At 46.4% G+C, this 22,744-nt stretch overlaps 1 protein-coding gene across 2 annotated transcripts in view; it reads right to left on the bottom strand.

Annotated features, from left to right (window-relative positions):
• The window catches only part of myom1a (myomesin 1a (skelemin)), a 111,097-nt gene extending 110,267 nt beyond the window's left edge, over nt 1-830 (bottom strand). For both annotated transcript variants that reach the window (XM_029726668.1, XM_029726669.1), the window contains exon 1: nt 682-830. The gene's annotated coding sequence lies outside the window, so the exon portion shown is untranslated. The remainder of the gene's footprint in view (nt 1-681) is intronic.
• Between the last annotated feature and the right edge of the window lie 21,914 nt (nt 831-22,744).

Raw genomic sequence — 22,744 nt, 5'->3', positions numbered from 1 at the left:
CACTTCCCCCAACGTGGGCCAGCCCCCTAGCAATATGAGTTCTAGCCAATGAGCTTCAGCCCCTCACATTTGAGTGTCCCCTAGCAAGAGACCTGCCCTACGTTATCCAATGAGGTTGCAGGGCGGGCCCAAAAGCTCAGTGGACACAGCAGAGAGAGAGAGTAATGACGTAATAAGCTATTTTCATGAACCACTTTTGGCTGGTGAGTGCTACTTTCAGAACTACTGGCTAAAAAGTACCAGAGAATCTCTTTACGGTGTCTAAAGATGTTATGTAACATGACTTCATGTAGGCCTCTGGGCCCTTATTCTAAAATTAGGTATCCATACACTATTCAACTGCAAATATGACCTCAGTACCATTATGAGAGTTAGTCAATAAAAAAAATATACAAAAAATTAAATGAATACATTGGGAGGTAAGTTAGTTTCCTCAGAATTGTCATGTTAGCTACATTCATCAAATGAAACAATACTGGGACTACCAAGTATTAGTGAAGGTGACATTAATGTAACTGACTTAATAATAAATTCTATACATTCAGGCCTATGGTAATAAATATAGTCCTCAATAGCCTAGATATAGGCCTACTATTATCCATTAAACAATATATGCAAAATATAGATTGGAGTTTAATTTCATTATACAAAAGCATATGAATTAAAAACATTTCCACTCACCAAAACTGAAAATCTTTCAAATCGTTGAAATCAACAGGACAGGGGGTGCTACTCCAAAAGTATCCAAAGCAAGTCCTAAACCAGGCAGAACAGCAATGGGAGTGGAGGGGACAAGACGAGCAGCGGCAGCCACAGAACTAAAATAATGCTGCCACTCGGCAGAATGCTGAAGACACCGTCAGGACCTTTTAAGGGACCCCCATCAGGAGGCACGGTAAATATAGCAGAGAGGGGGAGGGAGAGAGGGGGAGGGAGAGAGGGGAGAGAGGGGGGAGGGGAGGGGAGAGAGAGAGAGAGAGAGACAGCAACACAATTAGACCCAACCAAATCATGAGAAAACAAAAAGATAATTACTTGACACATTGGAAAGAATTAACAAAAAAACTGAGCAAACTAGAATGCTATTTGGCCCTAAACAGAGGACACAGTGGCAGAATACCTGACCACTGTGACTGACTCAAACTTGCCTACGGCGGCCTTTCTCAATAGCAAGGCTATGCTCACTGAGTCTGTACATAGTCAAAGCTTTCCTCTCAAGAGAAGACAGGCTATGTGCAACACTGCCCACAAAATGAGGTGGAAACTGAGCTGCACTTCCTTACCTCCTGCCAAATGTATGACATATTAGAGACACATATTTCCCTCAGATTACACAGATCCACAAAGAATTAGAAAACAAACCCAATATCTATTGGGTGAAATACCACAGTGTTCCATCACAGCAGCAAGATACGTGACCTGTTGCCACAAGAAAAGGGCAACCAATGAAGAACAAACACCATTTTAAATACAACCCATATGTTTATTTATGTTCCCTTTTGTACTTTCACATCTTTAAAACACTGTATATATATACATAATATGACATTTGAAATGTATTAATTATTTTGGAACTTCTGTGAGTGTAATGTTTACTGTAAATGTTTACTTTTGTTTATTTCACTTTTGTTTATTATCTACTTCACTTGCTTTGGCAATGTTAACATATGTTTCCCATGCCAGTAAAGCCCTTGAATTGAAATTGAGAGAGAGACGAGCTCAATTCTGCAGGGTGGTCACTAGCCGGCACAGCCACAGTCATAACATAACAACTTAACCCTAACCTTAACCACACTAGTAACCCTAACCTTAAATTAAGACCAAAAAGCTCATATTTGTTTTCATGAATTCTTACAATAAAGCCAATTTGGACTTTTTCAGCTGGCCTATCTAGTGGAAATCGCTCAGTTCTGCCTTCAAGACAAGACGAATCCCACTAAACATCAACCTGAAACTGGCTGAACATGGGAAACATCCTGTAACTGAAACTGGCTGAACATGGGGAACATCATGTAACTGAAACTGGCTGAACACGGGGAATATCCTGTAACTGAAACCGGCTGAACACGGGGAATATCCTGTAACTGAAACTGGCTGAACACGGGAAACATCCTGTAATTGAAACTGGCTGAACACGGGGAACATCCTGTAACCGAAACTGGCTGAACACGGGGAACATCCTGTAACCGAAACTGGCTGAACATGGGGAACATTCTGTAACTGAAACTGGCTGAACACGGGGAACATTCTGTAACTGAAACTGGCTGAACACGGGGAACATCCTGTAACTGAAACAGGCTGAACATGGGGAACATCCTGTAACTGAAACTGGCTGAACACGGGGAACATCCTGTAACTGAAACTGGCTGAACATGGGGAACATCCTGTAACTGAAACTGGCTGAACATGGGAAACATCCTGTAACTGAAACTGGCTGAACATGGGGAACATCCTGTAACTGAAACTGGCTGAACATGGGGAACATCCTGTAACTGAAACAGGCTGAACATGGGGAACATCCTGTAACTGAAACTGGTCCATTATGAATGCATCTGATTCTTGTCTCGTTAGCGATCGAGGGGAACCATCGGAGGGGGACCTAGTTTAAGTTTAGTTTAATTTATTTTCACCAAAGAAAACAATTGACCAACAATACAGATACAAACAAATACATAAACGGTGTGCAGGTTGGAAGCTCAGGGGCTTTTATAAAAACACACCACAAAAAACTATAAGTACAAAAATAAAAAAGGATTGTTCAAAGAGAAACCTACTAAAGATAAATGAATTTATAAGTAATGACCAAAAAACAAAGAGTAGCCTATTTGTTTGGTTTAAATGTATGTGTGCATGTGAGTTTGTGAGAGTTGGGCTATATGGAGGAGATTACTGAGTAGTTTGGTTCATCAGGCTGACCCCCAGTCTTCATGGAGGAGATTACTGAGTAGTTTAGTTCATCAGGCTGACCCCCAGTCTTCATGGAGGAGATTACTGAGTAGTTTGGTTCATCAGGCTGACCTCCAGTCTTCATGGAGGAGATTACTGAGTAGTTTGGTTCATCAGGCTGACCCCCAGTCTTCATGGAGGAGATTACTGAGTAGTTTGGTTCATCAGGCTGACCTCCAGTCTTCATGGAGGAGATTACTGAGTAGTTTGGTTCATCAGGCTGACCTCCAGTCTTCATGGAGGAGATTGCTCCTGCCGTGCAGCTCCCCCGGGACAGTCACGCAGAAATATCAACGCACAGAGAGAAGTATGAGATAGATCTTCACTCAATTTTCTAAAGCAGTGGTCACCAACCGGTCGATTGCGAAAGGCATTCCTAGTCGATTGCAAAACATTTCTGTAAAAAACCCAATGATAAAGCCTCATGTTCCTATTTTAATTTTAATTTGTCTCGGCTGTTGTCGGTAGGTGCACTCGATTTGTTGCCATTTTAAACAATTTAATTTGTCTCAAGGTAAAAATGTTGCTTTATCGGCAGGCCCAGAGAGCAAATCAAGTGCACGGTAAAACTACCGCTGGCCAATCGGATGGCTCAGATTACTGTATCTGCAGTAATGTAGCAGGCATTAAACAAAGCTACAGCAAAATTTATACTGTGAGATTTCAAAACATATAAAACCACGATTAGAGAGACTGTCAACGAATACAGCACAGAGCTGCTGTTTTTATGACTGACTACATGTTTAAATTCTTACTCAGAACTGTCAACACTTTGTATTCCACACTTTAATAAGCCATAAAATACGTGTTCTTCCTATTTCCACTCAGCGCTACAACAAGCACTGCAGCAGTAATGAATGAGGAGGACAGTGTATCTATAGGAATGAATGAGTAGGACAGTGTATCTATAGGAATGAATGAGTAGGACAGTATCTATAGGAATGAATGAGTAGGACAGTGTATCTATAGGAATGAATGAGTAGGACAGTGTATCTCTAGGAATGAATGAGTAGGACAGTGTATCTCTAGGAATGAATGAGTAGGACAGTGTATCTATAGGAATGAATGAGTAGGACAGTGTATCTATAGGAATGAATGAGTAGGACAGTGTATCTATAGGCTTGCGTTGTTATTATTAGCGGCTTGGGACTTTTTTTAATATCGAGGGAATATTTCACTTTCTCTGTTCATAGGAGTAACAACATTAATTTGTGCATGAGGCAGAAATAATGGGGTGCGACTCGAGTTTACCAATAAACTGGAAGACGGTGTCCCTTTTAGGTCAGTGGCAGAGCAGAGGGACGTTGAGAGGCGGACCCTCAGTCTGCTGCTCTCTCCCAAAGATAAAAAGCATACTGTATTATTTAAATCTATGCTCACTCAGTTGTGGCTCAAATAATACAACAACGGATCTATTACCAGTATGATCATATAGTCCACCTCAAATGTTGAAATATATATATATTTTTAAATGGCCCAAGCAACTATGCATTGGCAGGACAATTCAAGCAAAGCCAGTATGAGGTGATAATGTATTGGGCCTATAGCTTACTGCTCAAACCTCATTGCTACAGAACTGTTTTAATTGGTTAATGTTGCATAGGCATATGTTTTTTCAGAGATGTTTAAAAAAAAATAATCTCAGCAGTAGATCTGGGCTTGTATTTTGACTCAGAAAGTGATCTTGACTCAGAAAGTGATCTTGACTCTGAAAAGGTTGGTGACCACTGTTCTAGAGTTTTCCCTGTTAACACTATCAACGCAATATTAGCCACTTTCAAAGCAACATAGCGAAACAAATGGAACTGTGCAAGAGATTTTGTTGTAGGCACAACGCATTGCAGTAGGATCCTATTGCATTGACACACACTATTAAACCCTACTCTACACAGTCCAGTGCGGCATCACCAATCAGAGCTGCAGTATGCAAATAGCCCATTACAAATAGGCTAAATATGGATCTGTACCCGTACTGCATGAGCGGTCATGAGTAACTCACTTGTGTTGAGATCGAAGAGAGAGCTGCATGTCGCCATGTGTCATTTAGTTCATATCCTTTACTAGCTACTGATTATTATTATTATTAGATCATTTGTAGTCAACAATGGGCCAGTGGTTGCTTCCTACAAGAGCACAAATCATGTACTTTTCTAGCCATCTTTGAAAAGCCAGTCAGGTAAAGAGCTTTTTTATGTCTTAAAGGGGCAGTGTTGTATTTTGAGGCGGGCTTGAATAAGCTAAGTAGCCAATAGGCAGAAGGAAGAATAATTTGTCTGATTCTCTGTAATAATGGTAGGGGAATAATAATGAATTTTATTTTGTAAAGTGGTTTCTAGCATCAAACAACACATGGAACCCTGACCTGTTCACCGGACGTGCTACCTGTCCCAGACCTGCTGTTTTCAACTCTCTAGAGACAGCAGGAGCGGTAGAGATACTCTGAATGATCAGCTATGAAAAGCCAACTGACATTTACTCCTGAGGTGCTGACCTGTTGCACCATCGACAACCACTATGATTATTATTATTTGACCACGCTGGTCATTAATGAACATTTGAACATTTTGGCCATGTTCTGTTATAATCTCCACCCGGCACAGCCAGAAGAGGACTGGCCACCCCTCATAGCCTGGTTCCTCTCTAGGTTTCTTCCTAGGTTTTGGCCTTTCTAGGGAGTTTTTCCTACCACCGTGCTTCTACACCTGCATTGCTTGCTGTTTGGGGTTTTAGGCTGGGTTTCTGTACAGCACTTTGAGATATCAGCTGATGTAAGAAGGGCTATATAAATACATTTGAACACACCACCATTTTCAGTCACCTCCTTGTCTGAAGGACAAGTGGAGAAACAGGTGAATGTCAAGCCCTGTATGTTTTTTTTTTATCTCATGGAATGTACCCCAAGGCTCAATCCTAGGCCCAACGCGCTTCTCAATTTACATCAACAACATAGCTCTCCCATCCATTTATATACAGATGACACAGTCTTATACTCAGCTGGCCCCTCCCCGGATTTTGTGTTAAACGCTCTACAACAAAGCTTTCTTAGTTTCCAACAAGCTTTCTCTGCCCTTAACCTTGTTCTGAACACCACCAAAACAAAGGTAATGTGGTTTGGTAAGAAGAATGCCCCTCTCCCTACAGGTGTGATTACTACCTCTGAGGGTTTAGAGCTGGAGATAGTCACCTCATACAGGTACTTGGGAGTATGGCTAGACGGTACACTGTCCTTCTCTCAGCACATATCAAAGCTGCAGGCTAAAGTTAAATCTAGACTTGGATTCCTCTATCGTAATCGCTCCTCTTTCACCCCAGCTGCCAAACTAACCCTGATTCAGATGACCATCTTACCCATGCTAGATTACAGAGACATAATTTATAGATCGGCAGGTAAAGGTGCTCTCGAGCGGCTAGATGTTCTTTACCGTTCGGCCATCAGATTTGCCACCAATGCTCCTTATAGGACACATCACTGCCCTCTATACTCCTCTGTAAACTGGTCATCTCTCTATACCCATCGCAAGACCCACTGGTTGATGCTTATTTATAAAACCCTCTTAGGCCTCACTCCCCCCTATCTGAGATATCGACTGCAGCCCTCATCCTCCACATACAACACCCGTTCACTCCCCCTATCTGAGATATCTACTGCAGCCCTCATCCTCCACATACAGCACCTGTTCACTCCCCCCTATCTGAGATATCTACTGCAGCCCTCATCCTCCACATACAACACCCGTTCACTCCCCCCTATCTGAGATATCTACTGCAGGCCTCACCCGTTCACTCCCCCCTATCTGAGATATCTACTGCAGCCCTCATCCTCCACATACAGCACCCGTTCACTCCCCCCTATCTGAGATATCTACTGCAGCCCTCATCCTCCACATACAACACCCGTTCACTCCCCCCTATCTGAGATATCTACTGCAGGCCTCACCCGTTCACTCCCCCCTATCTGAGATATCGACTGCAGCCCTCATCCTCCACATACAACACCCGTTCTGCCAGTCACATTCTGTTAAAGTTCCCCAAAGCACACACATCCCTGGGTCGCTCCTCTTTTCAGTTCGCTGCAGCTAGCGACTGGAACGAGCTGCAACAAACACTCAAACTGGACCGTTTTATCTCCATCTCTTCATTCAAAGACTCAGTCATGGACACTCTTACTGACAGTTGTGGCTGCGTCGCATGATGTATTGTTGTCTCTACCTTCTTGCCCTTTGTGCTGTTGTCTGTGCCCAATTATGTTTGTACCATATTTTGTACAACTACCATGTGCTGCTGCCATGTTGTGTTTCTACCATGTTGTGTTGCTACCATGTTGTTGTCATGTGGTGTTGCTACCATGCTGTGTTGTTGTCTTAAGTCTCTCTTTATGTAGTGTTGTGGTGTCTCTCTCGTCGTGATGTGTGTTTTGGCCTATATTTTTTATTTCATTTATTTTTAATCCCAGGCCCCCGTCCCCGCAGGAGTCCTTTTTGCCTTTTGGTAGGCTGTCATTGTAAATAAGACATTTGTCTTTAACTGAATTGCCTAGTTAAATAAAAGGTTCAAAAATCTAAATAAATAAACATTGAACACCTATTTCCATGTAAAAATGTTACGGGATGCATTTTCTACATTGTTTTTGATGGTAGGCCACTCTGGTAGACCTACATTATGATCAAATAGCCACAGTAGCCTACTTGGCCACTGTTAAAACTAAGTTAAAGTGGGTACAGCGCCCGTATTGACGGTAAACGCGCGCTGGAAGTTGCACAGAATGTACACAACGTTCAAGTTTGCGATCAGCATACAGTTCTCAGTGCCTACAGGTGGCCCTGTAGTTACACGGCCACCTGTGCCTTAAAGGTCCTGACCTTTAGTATGCTCTCAATAGTACAGCTGAAGAACTTCTTTAGGATCTGAGGGCCCATGCTGAATTTCCTCTGGCTCCTGAGGTTGAAGAGGCTGTGATGCGCATGCCAAGGAACTTTACGTTTTTGACCCTCTCCACTGCAGCCCGTCGACGACAATAGGGGCGTGCTCCTCCACGGATCCTGTAGACCACGATCAGCTCCTTTTACTGACGTTGAATGAGAGGCTGTTCTATTGTGGCAGAGCTCTAACCTCCTCCCTGTAGCTGGTTGCCAGGGCTCTAACCTCCTCCCTGTAGCTGGTTGCCAGGGCTCTAACCTCCTCCCTGTAGCTGGTTGCCAGGGCTCTAACCTCCTCCCTGTAGCTGGTTGCCAGGGCTCTAACCTCCTCCCTGTAGCTGGTTGCCAGAGCTCTAATCTCCTCCCTGTAGCTGGTTGCCAGGGCTCTAACCTCCTCCCTGTAGCTGGTTGCCAGGGCTCTAACCTCCTCCCTGTAGTTGGTTGCCAGGGCTCTAACCTCCTCCCTGTAGCTGGTTGCCAGGGCTCTGACCTCCTCCCTGTAGCTGGTTGCCAGGGCTCTGACCTCCTCCCTGTAGCTGGTTGCCAGGGCTCTGACCTCCTCCCTGTAGCTGGTTGCCAGGGCTCTGACCTCCTCCCTGTAGCTGGTTACCAGGGCTCTAACCTCCTCCCTGTAGCTGGTTACCAGGGCTCTAACCTCCTCCCTGTAGCTGGTTACCAGGGCTCTAACCTCCTCCCTGTAGCTGGTTACCAGGGCTCTAACCTCCTCCCTGTAGCTGGTTACCAGGGCTCTAACCTCCTCCCTGTAGCTGGTTGCCAGGGTTCTAACCTCCTCCCTGTAGTTGGTTGCCAGGGCTCTGACCTCCTCCCTGTAGCTGGTTACTAGGGCTCTAACCTCCTCCCTGTAGCTGGTTGCCAGGGTTCTAACCTCCTCCCTGTAGTTGGTTGCCAGGGCTCTGACCTCCTCCCTGTAGCTGGTTGCCAGGGCTCTAACCTCCTCCCTGTAGTTGGTTGCCAGGGCTCTGACCTCCTCCCTGTAGCTGGTTACCAGGGCTCTAACCTCCTCCCTGTAGCTGGTTGCCAGGGCTCTAACCTCCTCCCTGTAGCTGGTTGCCAGGGCTCTAACCTCCTCCCTGTAGTTGGTTGCCAGGGCTCTAACCCCCTCCCTGTAGCTGGTTGCCAGGGCTCTGACCTCCTCCCTGTAGCTGGTTGCCAGGGCTCTAACCTCCTCCCTGTAGCTGGTTGCCAGGGCTCTAACCTCCTCCCTGTAGTTGGTTGCCAGGGCTCTAACCTCCTCCCTGTAGCTGGTTGCCAGGGCTCTAACCTCCTCCCTGTAGCTTGTCTCGCCACCGTCGTTTTGTCTGCAAACTCCAACGGTGTTGGAGTCGTGCATGGCCACGCGGTCGTGGGTGAACAGGGAGTACAGGAGGGGACTAAGCACACACCCCTGAGGGGCCCCCGTGTTGAGGGTCAGCGTGGCGGATGTGTTGTTGCCTACCCTCACCACCAGGGGGCAGCCCATCAGGAAGTCCAGGATCCAGTTATTGAGGGAGGTGCTCATACCAAGGGCCTTGAGCTTTAGTGTCAAGCTTGGAGTGACAATGATGTTGATGAACAACATTCTCACACAGGTGTTCCTCGTGTCCAGGTGGGAGAGGCCTGTGTCCATCGTGCCTGAATGAATGTTTTTGCACCCCTATGTTGTACCAGAAAATGATCAAATCGGGTAATTTGTCATGTTCAGTGATTAGTAATGTTTTCAGCTAGTCTATATATAAAATGGACACATCTAATTTAATATGATAAAATAATGAACAGATTGCATTTTGCACCCCTTACCCATCACCGCAAAATGAATGGTTTTGATTACTCAAAAGTCGAGTTTTTCTTTGCTTGCGCTCCACTGCGTTGGCCCAGTGCAGTTCTATGGAGAGCCACTGGGCGGTGTAGGGGGGCTATGGAGAGCCACTGGGCGGTGTAGGGGGGCTATGGAGAGCCACTGGGTGGTGTGGGGGGGGCTATGGAGAGCCACTGGGTGGTGTGGGGGGGGCTATGGAGAGCCACTGGGCGGTTTTTCTTTGCTTGCGCTCCACTGCGTTGGCCCAGTGCAGTTAGAAGGCACTAGTTTCACCACTGGTGTTTAGATGAAAAGGCACCTGCGAAAGACAATGTTTATCTACTTTATTGTGCTGTTACATTTGTATCGTTGTTTTAATGTTCGATGGTGTCGGTCCGGTGTTGCTGATCCAATGCTGTTGATCCGATGCTGTCGGTCCGATGCTGTCGATCCAATGGTGTTGATCCGATGGTGTCGATCCGATGCTGTCGATCCGATGCTGTCGATCCGATGCTGTCGATCCGATGCTGTCGATCCGATGCTGTCGCTCCGATGCTGTCGCTCCGATGCTGTCGCTCCGATGCTGTCGCTCCGATGCTGTCGCTCCGATGCTGTCGATCCGATGGTGTCGGTCCGATGGTGTCGATCCGATGGTGTCGATCCGATGCTGTCGATCCGATGGTGTCGATCCGATGCTGTCGAGCCAATGGTGTTGAGCCAATGGTGTTGATCCGATGCTGTTGTTACATATCATTGAGCTGCGTGCACCACAAGCTGTTTACAGACATTGAACACCATTCTGCATTTTGCCGTCTATTTTCCAACTTCAAATCGGTTAAATCACATTGTTAAAATGTTTTCATTCAGTTACAAAAGTAACAGGCCTGGCCCATATGATAGTTTGCCGTGGCCACTTCAAGGTTACAGTGTAGCCAAGCTGTGTCTGTATGCTCTATGGTCCAAATGAAAAAGCACAGGACGTGTGTCTGGATAAAACAGCTCTGCCTGGCAACACGAGGGACTAAAGGGGGATGATCCCTCTCAGTTGAAACTTGATCCCTCAGTTGAAACTTGATCCCTCTCAGATGAAACTTGATCCCTCTCAGATGAAACTTGATCCCTCTCAGATGAAACTTGATCCCTCTCAGTTGAAACTTGATCCCTCTCAGATGAAACTTGATCCCTCTCAGTTGAAACTTGATCCCTCTCAGTTGAAACTTGATCCCTCTCAGTTGAAACTTGATCCCTCTCAGTTGAAACTTGATCCCTCTCAGTTGAAACTTGATCCCTCTCAGTTGAAACTTGATCCCCCTCAGTTGAAACTTGATCCCTCAGTTGAAACTTGATCCCTCTCAGATGAAACTTGATCCTTCAGTTGAAACTTCATCCCTCTCAGTTGAAACTTGATCCCTCTCAGATGAAACTTGATCCCTCTCAGATGAAACTTGATCCCTCTCAGTTGAAACTTGATCCCTCAGTTGAAACTTGATCCCTCAGTTGAAACTTGATCCCTCTCAGTTTGTTTTATGTCCCTATATAAAAATATCAAGACATTTCAAATAACCAGTGGCAAATTTAGCATGTAAATCTTGGTGGGGTAAAGTCAAAAAAATGTTTTAGATGCATGCCAGCAAAGCCACTACACAACACTAAACAATACATGAATTGCTCTATAACGGTGACAAACGGTGCCCACAAATTGTTAGGGCCTCTACAGAAAGCTGTTAGGGCCTCTACAGAAAGCTGTTAGGGCCTCTACAGAAAGCTGTTAGGGCCTCTACAGAAAGCTGTTAGGGCCTCTACAGAAAGCTGTTAGGGCCTCTACAGAAAGCTGTTAGGGCCTCTACAGAAAGCTGTTAGGGCCTCTACATAAAGCTGTTAGGGCCTCTACATAAAGCTGTTAGGGCCTCTACATAAAGCTGTTAGGGCCTCTACATAAAGCTGTTAGGGCCTACATAAAGCTGTTAGGGCCTACATAAAGCTGTTAGGGCCTCTACAGGGCCTCTACATAAAGCTGTCAGGGCCTACATAGGGCCTACATAAAGCTGTTAGGGCCTCTACATAAAGCTGTTAGGGCCTCTACATAAAGCTGTTAGGGCCTCTACGTAAAGCTGTTAGAGCCTCTACGTAAAGCTGTTTGGGCCGCTACGTAAAGCTTTTAGGGCCTCTACATAAAGCTGTTAGGTCCTCTACATAAAGCTGTTAGGGCCTCTATATAAAGCTGTTAGGGCCTCTATATAAAGCTGTTAGGGCCTCTACATAAAGCTGTTAGGGCCTCTACATAAAGCTGTTAGGGCCTCTACATAAAGCTGTTAGGGCCTCTACATAAAGCTGTTAGGGTCTCTACATAAAGCTGTTAGGGTCTCTACATAAAGCTGTTAGGGCCTCTACATAAAGCTGTTAGGGCCTACATAGGGCCTACATAAAGCTGTTAGGGCCTCTACATAAAGCTGTTAGGGCCTCTACAGGGCCTCTACATAAAGCTGTCAGGGCCTACATAGGGTCTACATAAAGCTGTTAGGGCCTCTACATAAAGCTGTTAGGGCCTCTACATAAAGCTGTTAGGGCCTCTACATAAAGCTGTTAGGGCCTCTACATAAAGCTGTTAGGGCCTCTACATAAAGCTGTTAGGGCTTACATAGGGCCTACATAAAGCTGTTAGGGGCTCTACATAAAGCTGTCAGGGCCTCTACATAAAGCTGTCAGGGCCTCTACAGAAAGCTGTTAGGGCCTCTATATAAAGCTGTTAGGGCCTCTACATAAAGCTGTTAGGGCCTCTACATAAAGCTGTTAGGGCCTCTACATAAAGCTGTTAGGGCCTCTACATAAAGCTGTTAGGGCATCTACATAAAGCTGTTAGGGCCTCTACATAAAGCTGTTAGGGCCTCTACATAAAGCTGTTAGGGCCTCTACATAAAGCTGTTAGAGCCTCTACATAAAGCTGTTAGGGCCTCTACAGGGCCTCTACATAAAGCTGTCAGGGCCTACATAGGGCCTACATAAAGCTGTTAGGGCCTCTACATAAAGCTGTTAGGGCCTCTACAGGGCCTCTACATAAAGCTGTCAGGGCCTACATAGGGCCTACATAAAGCTGTTAGGGCCTCTACATAAAGATGTTAGGGCCTCTACAAAAAGCTGTTAGGGCCTCTACATAAAGCTGTTAGGGCCTCTACATAAAGCTGTTAGGGCCTCTACATAAAGCTGTTAGGGCCTCTACATAAAGCTGTTAGGGCCTCTACATAAAGCTGTTAGGGCCTCTACATAAAGCTGTTAGGGCCTACATAGGGCCTACATAAAGCTTTTAGGGTCTACATAAAGCTGTTAGGGCCTCTACATAAAGCTGTCAGGGCCTCTACATAAAGCTGTTAGGGCCTCTACATAAAGCTGTTAGGGCCTCTACATAAAGCTGTTAGGGCCTCTACATAAAGCTGTTAGGGCCTCTACATAAAGCTGTTAGGGCCTCTACATAAAGCTGTTAGGGCCTCTACATAAAGCTGTTAGGGTCTACATAAAGCTGTTCCAACAGCAGAGATTTCTTTCCAGCTCCATGGAGTGAATCCTTACCACTGCTACACCTGGCTATCAGCGGAGCCTTGTCTGGCTGAGAAACAGTTTCATTTACTGCCTATAAAAAAAACATGGCTGATATGGCTGACCTGCTTAAATAAATGTGGTTTCTACAGACAATTGAGATGTACAAACTATGGCATAAGAGGACGACGAGCGGATAAGAGGCAATCTGTAATTTTGATAAAGGCCGATAAGCACCGATACATTTCGTCTATAATTTCTCTACATATGACAAGGATTGAACAGGATTGGCCAGTAGACTGAACAGGATTGGCCAGTAGATTGAACAGGATTGGCCAGTAGATTGAACAGGATTGGCCAGTAGATTGAACAGGATTGGCCAGTAGATTGTCGACGAGATTCATGATGACGACTGCTTGCTTTTAGAGCTCTACCCGTATATTTTGTGGTGACATAGTGTCCCCATGAGTGACAGAACACTGAGCCAATCACGGCGCAACTAGAGAAGATTACCAACCCCTACGCTCCGTATTGTCCGCTGGTTGCCCCTCCACTACAGAAAGCACTGAGCTGGGCTGAAACACCTGCATTTTGGATCTGCTTTACTCAAGAAAACAAGACAGAGACCATGTTTGTGTGTGGCTTAATTAACTCAATTCTACTTTTTTTTTATTTATTTTTTACATTGTTTGGAAACTGATATGTGATAAGTATTAATGCAAAAATAACATGCAAAACAGGCAACACAAAGTAAAATATATATTTTTTTTTTTAGCTAAACAGGTTGGGCTGGCTGAATGACGGGTCGCCACTGGGCGGTGTAGGGGGGCTATGGAGAGCCACTGGGCGGTGTAGGGGGGCTATGGAGAGCCACTGGGCGGTGTAGGGGGGCTATGGAGAGCCACTGGGTGGTGTAGGGGGGCTATGGAGAGCCACTGGGCGGTGTGGGGGGGCTATGGAGAGCCACTGGGCGGTGTAGGGGGCTATGGAGAGCCACTGGGCGGTGTGGGGGGGCTATGGAGAGCCACTGGGCGGTGTAGGGGGGCTATGGAGAGCCACTGGGCGGTGTGGGGGGGCTATGGAGAGCCACTGGGCGGTGTGGGGGGGCTATGGAGAGCCACTGGGCGGTGTGGGGGGGCTATGGAGAGCCACTGGGCGGTGTGGGGGGGCTATGGAGAGCCACTGGGCGGTGTGGGGGGGCTATGGAGAGCCACTGGGCGGTGTGGGGGGGCTATGGAGAGCCACTGGGCGGTGTGGGGGGGCTATGGAGAGCCACTGGGCGGTGTGGGGGGGCTATGGAGAGCCACTGGGCGGTGTGGGGGGGCTATGGAGAGCCACTGGGCGGTGTGGGGGGCTATGGAGAGCCACTGGGCGGTGTGGGGGGGCTATGGAGAGCCACTGGGCGGTGTGGGGGGGCTATGGAGAGCCACTGGGCGATGTAGGGGGGCTATGGAGAGCCACTGGGCGGTGTAGGGGGGCTATGGAGAGCCACTGGGCGGTGTAGGGGGACTATGGAGAGCCACTGGGCGGTGTGGGGGGGCTATGGAGAGCCACTGGGCGGTGTGGGGGGGCTATGGAGAGCCACTGGGCGGTGTGGGGGGGCTATGGAGAGCCACTGGGCGGTGTGGGGGGGCTATGGAGAGCCACTGGGCGGTGTGGGGGGGCTATGGAGAGCCACTGGGCGGTGTGGGGGGGCTATGGAGAGCCACTGGGCGGTGTGGGGGGGCTATGGAGAGCCACTGGGCGGTGTAGGGGGTTATGGAGAGCCACTGGGCGGTGTAGGGGGACTATGGAGAGCCACTGGGCGATGTAGGAGGGCTATGGAGAGCCACTGGGCGGTGTAGGGGGGCTATGGAGAGCCACTGGGTGGTATAGGGGGGCTATGGAGAGCCACTGGGTGGTGTAGGGGGCTACTGGGCGGTGTAGGGGGGCTATGGAGAGCCACTGGGCGGTGTAGGGGGGCTACTGGGCGGTGTAGGGGGTCTACTGGGCGGTGTAGGGGGTCTACTGGGCGGTGTAGGGGAGCTACTGGGCGGTGTAGGGGGGCTACTGGGCGGTGTAGGGGGGCTACTGGGCGGTGTAGGGGAGCTACTGGGCGGTGTAGGAGGGCTACTGGGCGGTGTAGGGGGGCTACTGGGTGGTGTAGGGGAGCTACTGGGCGGTGTAGGAGGGCTACTGGGCGGTGTAGGGGGTCTACTGGGCGGTGTAGGGGGTCTACTGGGCGGTGTAGGGGGTCTACTGGGCGGTGTAGGGGGGCTACTGGGCGGTGTAGGGGGTCTACTGGGCGGTGTAGGGGGGCTACTGGGCGGTGTAGGGGGGCTACTGGGCGGTGTAGGGGGGCTACTGGGCGGTGTAGGGGAGCTACTGGGCGGTGTAGGGGAGCTACTGGTCGTTGTAGCGGGGCTATGGAGAGCCACTGGGCGGTATGACTCCTTTGGGTTTCCATGAAAAACAGGAAAAGAGAAAATATGTATATAAACCCTGGATTCCTGATGCTATGTATTGGCCAATAAGAGGCTTTGAAGCCACTGGTCAGCCGTATTGGCACCACTCAGAAATGTAGCCCTCCATAAGATTGAATGGAATTCTATATGTCATTTAATGTTTCAAGGACAAAATTACATGTATTTCTGTAGTGGTGGGGACAGTAACAAAAGTACTTTCTAAACTATACTTGAAGGAAAATGTTTAGTTTACATAATAGAATTTAGAAGTATGGATTAAGGCATCTGTAATAGAATAAACATAGACATTTATAAATATAAACATTAACCCATAAGCGGGTTTGGGGCGGCAGATAGCCTAGTGGTTAGAGTTTTGCGCCAGTAACCGAAAGGTTGCCAGATCGAATATCAAGGTAAAAATCTGTCGTTCTGCCCCGAACAAGGCAGTTAACCCACTGTTCCTAGGCCGTCATTGTAAATAAGAATTTGTTCTTAACCGACTTGTCTAGTTAAATAAAGGTGAAATAAAGGTTAAATAAATAAGCGTCTAAACCCTGTGTAACCCCGGGGGGGTTCTATTGAACTAGTCAGAAGTTTACATACACCTTAGCCAAATACATTTAAACACTGTTTTTCACAATTCCTGACATTTAATCCAAGTAAAAATTCCATGTTTTAGGTCAGTTAGGATCACCACTTTATTTTAAGAATGTGAAATACCAGAATAATAGTAGAGTGATTTATTTATTTCAGCTTTTATTTCTTTCATCACATTCCCAGTGGGTCAGAAGTTTACATACACTCAATTAGTATTTAGTAGCATTGCCTTTAAATTATTTAATTTGAGTCAAACGTTTCAGGTAGCCTGCCACAAGCGTCCCACAATAAGTTGGGGGAATTTTGGCCCATACCTCCTGACGGAGCTGGTGTAACTGAGTCAGGTTTGTAGGCCTCCTTGCTCGCACACACTTTTTCAGTTTTGCCCACAAATTTTCTATGGGATTGAGGTCAGGGCTTTGTGATGGCCACTCCAATACCTTGACTTTGTTGTCCTTAAGCCATTTTGCCACAACTTTGGAAGTATGCTTGGGGTCATTGTCCAGTTGGAAGACCCATTTGCGACCAAGCTTTAACTTCCTGACTGATGTTTTGAGATGTTGCTTCAATATATAGTGGGGGGAAAAAAGTATTTGATCCCCTGCTGATTTTGTACGTTTGCCCACTGACAAAGAAAGGATCAGTCTATAATTTGTATGGTAGGTTTATTTGAACAGTGAGAGACAGAATAACAACAAAAATATCCAGAAAAACGCATGTCAGAAATGTTATAAATTGATTTGCATTTTAATAAGGGAAATAAGTATTTGACCCCCTCTCAATCAGAAAGATTTCTGGCTCCCAGGTGTCTTTTATACAGGTAACGAGCTGAGATTAGGAGCACACTCTTAAAGGGAGTGATCCTAACCGCAGCTTGTTACCTGTATAAAAGACACCTGTCCACAGAAGCAATCAATCAATCAGATTCCAAACTCTCCACCATGGCTAAGACCAAAGAGCTCTCCAAGGATGTCAGGGACAAGATTGTAGACCTACACAAGGCTGGAATGGGCTACAAGACCATCGCCAAGCAGCTTGGTGAGAAGGTGACAACATTTGGTGCGATTATTCGCAAATGGAAGAAACACAAAAGAACTGTCAATATCCCTCGGCTTGGGGCTCAATGCAAGATCTCACCTTGTGGAGCTGCAATGATCATGAGAACGGTGAGGAATCAGCCCAGAAATACACGGGAGGATCTTGTCAATGATCTCAAGGCAGCTGGGACCATAGTCACCAAGAAAACAATTGGTAACACACTATGCCGTGAAGGACTGAAATCCTGCAGCACCCGCAAGGTCCCCCTGCTCAAGAATACATATACATGCCCGTCAGAAGTTTGCCAATGCACATCTGAATGACTCAGAGGACAACTGGTGAAAGTGTTGTGGTCAGATGAGACCAAAATGGAGCTCTTTGACATCAACTCAACTTGCCGTGTTTGGAGGAGGAGGAATGCTGCCTATGACCCCAAGAACACCATCTCCACCGTCAAACATGGAGGTGGAAACATTATGCTTTGGGGGTGTTTTTCTGCTAAGGGGACATGACAACTTCACTGCATCAAAGGGACGATGGACGGGGCCATGCACCGTCAAATCTTTGGTGAGAACCTCCTTCCCTCAGCCAGGGCATTGAAAATGGGTCGTGGATGGGTATTCCAGCATGACAATGACCCAAAAAACACACGGCCAAGGCAACAAAGGAGTGGCTCAAGAAGAAGCACATTAAGGTCCTGGAGTGGCCTAGCCAGTCTCCAGACCTTAATCCCATAGAAAATCTGTGGAGGGAGCTGAAGGTTCGAGTTGCCAAACGTCAGCCTCGAAACGTTAATGACTTGGAGGAGTGGGACAAAATCCCTCCTGAGATGTGTGCAAACCTGGTGGCCAACTACAAGAAACATCTGACCTCTGTGATTGCCAACAAGGGTTTTGCCACCAAGTACTAAGTCATGTTTTGCAGAGGGGTCAAATACTTATTTCCCTCATTAAAATGCAAATCATTTTATAACATTTTTGACATGCGTTTTTTTGGATTTTTTTGTTGTTATTCTGTCTCTCACTGTTCAAATAAACCTACTATTAAAATTATAGACTGATCATTTCTTTGTAAGTGGGCAAACGTACAAAATCAGCAAGGGATCAAATACTTTTTTCCCCCACTGTATCTACATAATTTTTCTGCCTCTTGATGCCATCTATTTTATGAAGTCCACCAGTCCTTCCTGCAGCAAAGCACCCCCACAACATGATGCTGCCACCCCCGTGCTTCACGGTTGGGATGGTGTTCTTCGGCTTGCAAGCCTCCCCCTTTTTCCTCCAAACATAACGATGGTCATTACAGCCAAACAGTTTTATTTTTGTTTCATCAGACCAGAGGACATTTCTCCAAAAAGTACAATCTTTGTTCCCATGTGCAGTTGCAAACCGTAGTCTGGCATTTTTTATGGAGATTTTGGAGCAGTGGCTTCTCCTTGCTGGGCGGCATTTCAGGTTATGTCGATATAGGGCTCGTTTCACTGTGGATATAGATACTTTTGTACCTGTTTTCTCCAGCATCTTCACAAGGTACTTTGCTGTTGTTCTGGGATTGATTTGCACTTTTCGCACCAAAGTATGTTCATCTCTAGGAGACAGAACGCGTCTCCTTCCTGAGCGGTATGACGGCTGCGTGGTCCCATGGCGTTTACACTTGCGTACTATTGTTTGTACAGTTGAATGTTGTACCTTCAGGCATTTGGAAATTGCTCCCAAGGATGAACCAGACTTGTGGTCTACAATTTTATTTCTAAGGTCTTGGCTGATTCCTTTTGATTTTCCCATGATGTCAAGGAAAGAGGCACTGAGTTTGAAGGTAGGCCTTGAAATACATCCACAAGGTACACCTCCAATTGACTCAAATTATGTCAATTAGCCTATCAGAAGTTTCTAAAGCCATGACAATTTTCTGGAATTTTCCAACCTGTTTAAAAGCAGTCAACTTAGTGTATGTAAACTTCTGACCCACTGGAATTGTGATACAGTTAATTATAAGTGAAATAATCTGTCTGTAAACAATTGTTGGAAAAATGACTTGTGTCATGCACAAAGTAGATGTCCTAACCAACTTGCCAAAACTATAGTTTGTTAACAAGAAATTTGTGGAGTGGTTGAAAAACGAGTTTTAATGACTCCAACCTAAGTGGATGTAAACTTCCGACTTCAACTGTACATGTCTACAATGCAACACATTACACCACTACTACTCTACCACTACATATCTACAATACAAAACCCATAATACAGTAAAATAACAATATTACAATGTACAGTATGTGTGTGTGTTTGTGTGTGTGTGTCTGTTAGCATGTGTGTGCAGAACGTTCACACTGTTCCATAAGGTGTAGTTTTATCGGTTTAAAAAACCCATCTGATTCTACTGCTGCATCAGTTACCTACCTATCTAACAATTCACAACAACACACATCTATAAGTAAAAGAACAGTGGCATGTCTTGTGGGGTATATATGGGTGTCTGAGCTTTGTGTTAGTAGTTTAAAAACAGACAGCTCAGTGCTTTCAGCATGTCAATACCTCTCACAAAGACAAGTAGTGATGCAGTCAATCTCTCCTCCACCCTGAGCCAGGAGAGATTGACATGCATTTCATTGATGTTAGCTCTCTGTGTACATTTAAGGGCCAGCCGTGCTGCCCTGTTCTGGGCCAGCCGTGCTGCTCTGTTCTGGGCCAGCCGTGCTGCCCTGTTCTGGGCCAACTGTAACTTCTATAGCGGTGTCAAGCACCTCCCCCGATAGCCAAGTCTCAGTAAAACAGATTACATTACAATATCTCTCTGGTAGGAAATCTGCGCCTTCTAATCTTACATAGTTCACTATCCAGAGACTGTACATTAGCAAGTATTATACTAGGAAGTGGAGGGTGGTTTGCCCTTGTCCTTAGTCTGACTACAACAGCTCTCCTACCTCTTCTCCTTAGTCTGACTAGAACAGCACCTGTCCTGTGATGAATGCTGCTTAGGATCCAGGTCTGGTAAATCAGATGTGTAGTGCTGCTGCTCTGTGGTGTGTGATCACCGATCTTATTTCCAGAGGTGCTTGTCGGTAACAGGAAATAATACTAGAAACCTTCTGAGCAAATATCTTCGATACTTGTATGTGTCTGTGGGAGTGGGGGAGAGAGAGAGAAGGGGAGAGGTAGCCCTCAGTCAGTCAGCTATAACCCAGGACAACAGCTGCTGCTCTGCTCATGGCTGCATGGGACAGCTGCTGCTCTGTTCTAATGTTACACTGAAGGACTCTCAGCTTCAAACACAGTCATTTTACAGTTGGGTTAAACGCAGACATACATGTAATTTCCTGTCTAAAGGTCATTCCAACGGAATATGAGTTTCTTCATATTAATAATGTATCTCTATTACTATCTGTAATTCTTCACTTTTCAAAGATTAATGCATCTACAATTGAGTATGTTCACCAGAATCTCATTCATTTGAATTGATTTATTGTAGAATGTCCTTGTATACAATCTGCCCTTTATACGTTTTCTCAGTGATAACTGGCTCCTAGTGGTGAAACTAAATGTTACGTTTATTTGTCATTTAATAACAGTCACCAGAATATTTTGTGAAATGCTCACGTACAAGCCCTTAACAGCACCATTCAAGAAAGAGTTAAGAAAATATTTACCAAATAAACAAAAAGTTACAAAATAACAATAACGAGGCTATATACAGGGGGTACCGTACCGAGTCAATGTGTGGGGGTACAGGTTAGTCGAGGTAATTCGTACATGTAGGTAGGAGTGAAGTGACTACGTACAGATAAGAAACAGCGAGTAGCAGCAGTTTAAAAACAAATGGGGGTGGGGGGGTCAATGTAAATAGTCTGGTGGCCATTTGATTAATTGTTCAGCAGTCTTATGGCTTGGGGGTGGAAGCTGTTATGGAGCCTTATGGTCCTAGACTTGGCGCTCCGGTACTGCTTGCCGTGCGGTAGCAGAGAGAACAGTCTATGACTAGGGTGACTGGAGTCTGACAATGTTTTGGGGCCTTTCTCTGACACCACCTAGTATATAGGTCCTGGATGGCAGGAAGCTTGGCCCCAGTGATGTACTGGGCCGTTCGCACTACCCTCTGTAGCGCCTTACGGTCAGATGCCGAGCAGTTACCATACCAGGCGGTGATGCAACCGGTCAGGATGCTCTCGATGGTGCAGCTGTAGAACTTTTTGAGGATCTGGGTCCCCATGCCAAATCTTTTCAGTCTCCTGAGGGGGGAAAGGTGTTGAACTGCCCTCTTCACAACTGTCTAGATGTGTTTGGACCATGATAGTTTGTTGGTGATGTGGACACCAAGGAACTTGAAACTCTCGACCCGCTCCACTGCAGACTCAATGTTAATGGGGGCCTGTTCAGCCCACCTTTTCCTGTAGTCCACAATCAGCTCCTTAGTCTTGCTTACATTGAGGGGTTGGTTGTTGCCCTGGCACCACACTGCGAGGTCTCCGACCTCCTCCCTATAGGCTGTCTCGTCGTTGTCGGTGATCAGGCCTATCACTGTTGTGTCGTCAGCAAACTTAATGGTGGTGTTGGAGTCATGTTTGGGTGAACAGGGAGTACAGGAGGGGACTAAGTACACACCCCTGAGGGGCCCCCGTGCTGAGGGTCAGCGTGGCAGATGTTGTTGCCTACTCTTACCACCTGGCGGCGGCCCGTCAGGAAGTCCAGGATCCAGTTGCATAGGGAGGTGTTTAGTCCCAGGGTCCTTAGCTTATTGATGAGCTTTGAGGGCACAATGGTGTTGAACCCTGAGCTGTAGTCAGCGAATAGCATTCTCACATAGGTGTTCCTTTTGTCCAGATGTGAAAGGGCAGTATGGAGTGCAATAGAGATTGCATCATCTGTGGATCTGTTGGGGCGGTATGTAAATTGGATTGGGTCTAGGGTTTCTGGGATAATGGTGTTGATGTGAGCCATGACCAGCCTTTCAAAGCACTTCATGGCTACAGATGTGAGTGCTACGGGTCAGTAGTCATTTAGGCAGGTTACCTTACTGTTCTTGGGCACAGGGACTATGGTGGTCTGCTTAAACATGTTGGTATTACAGACCTGGTAAGGGAGAGGTTGTTAACGTCAGTGAAGACACTTTCCAGTTGGTCAGCGCATGCTCTGAGTACGCGTCCTGGTAATCCGTCTGGCCCTGCGGCCTTGTGAATGTTGACCTGTTTAAAAGGTCTTACTCACATCGGCTACAGAGAGCGTGATCCAGAACAGCTGATGCTCTCATGCATGGTTCAGTGTTGCTTGCGTCGAAGAGCACATAGAAGTAATTTAGCTCGACTGGTAGTCCAGAGTTCATCTAAACTGGGGATCTTGTGTGTTTGTCTGTGTGAGAGAGAACCCAGCGGAGCTGGGGAACAAATACATAAATATTGACTCATCACAACTCCGCAGCTCCGCACGCACACAGCGGAGGTCTTAGTTTTCTGTTCCAACAACTCTTCTCCTGTGAGCGGCAAC

The sequence above is a fragment of the Salmo trutta genome, chromosome 31 (assembly GCF_901001165.1).
Source record: "Salmo trutta chromosome 31, fSalTru1.1, whole genome shotgun sequence".
In the NCBI taxonomy this organism is placed as follows: Eukaryota; Metazoa; Chordata; class Actinopteri; order Salmoniformes; family Salmonidae; genus Salmo; species Salmo trutta.
Note: the sequence above shows the minus strand (reverse complement) of the source record. Positions and strands in the feature narration are given on the sequence as shown.